At 34.2% G+C, this 939-nt stretch overlaps 1 long non-coding RNA gene across 1 annotated transcript; it reads left to right on the plus strand.

Moving 5' to 3' along the window:
- The first annotated feature begins 6 nt into the window (after positions 1–6).
- Positions 7–915, plus strand: LOC109593661 (uncharacterized). Its single transcript, XR_002191099.1, has 3 exons — positions 7–144; positions 192–552; positions 659–915. It is a non-coding gene; the product is annotated as an uncharacterized LOC109593661 (long non-coding RNA).
- The last annotated feature ends 24 nt before the right edge of the window (positions 916–939 follow it).

Consider the following 939-nt stretch of genomic DNA (forward strand, 5'->3'; position numbering starts at 1 on the left):
TATCTATGGTAAAACCGGGCTCGGGAGGGGCTCGGGCACGGGAAATGGCGGGGTAAAACCGGGCTGCCCCGGACTGGGGCTTCACCTATTTTCATGGAATAAGGACTGATATGGAGCTAGTAAGGACATAGAACAAACTACTGAGTAACTGTGCAATTAAATGATTATATTCTTTTATTGTTAAAATTTAGGGAAGCCATGAATCCCCCTTGACTAATGCTGGGAACAAGGCCGCTCTACTCCCATCTTTCTTCTAAGTCCACTTTAACTCTCTCATTTTTATTTCTGATTTTTATTTGCTGTCATTGTTATCTTAATTCTCATTTTCCTTGATTGTTGATTTATTTTTATTTATTTATATTTATTACTATTATTTTTACTGTTGATCATTATTCCGCATTTCCACTTTTCTTTTTGTTTCCCAGGGGCCATAGCAGTTCAGTCTTGCTGGGATGTCTGTACTGTATTATCAAACTTACTCAATTTGGTTTATTGTAAATAAATTATATTACGAAACCGAACCAGAAACTATCAGGAAATTAGATTTTACAGGTGAACAAAAAAAATGATATTATTATTTAAAAAATGGTAAGAACTGCCACTTTTGTCTTGTATATTATTTAAGATTACATGCTATAAATATTTGTTCTTCATGTAGATTTTCTTTCCATCATAATAGCAGTATGGACTATGACTGTAGCAGTGAAATGCTCACAGGAATGAATGATGCAACCTCTCAAAATAAATCTCTTTTCATCACCAAAATTTCTCTGGGAATTTGCATGATTTCAGAACCATGCACATAATCTTGAAATTGATATAGAGAATATCCATGGATTTTTACTTGTAAAATGGGCCTCAAGTACAACTACTCTTCCATGACATTTAGGATAATATTCCTGTCTCACTTATCATCAACCATGATGTATATAATTGCTG

The sequence above is a fragment of the Amphimedon queenslandica genome, unplaced genomic scaffold, assembly GCF_000090795.2.
Source record: "Amphimedon queenslandica unplaced genomic scaffold, v1.1 AMPQUscaffold_310_Cont27667, whole genome shotgun sequence".
Taxonomy (NCBI): domain Eukaryota; kingdom Metazoa; phylum Porifera; class Demospongiae; order Haplosclerida; family Niphatidae; genus Amphimedon; species Amphimedon queenslandica.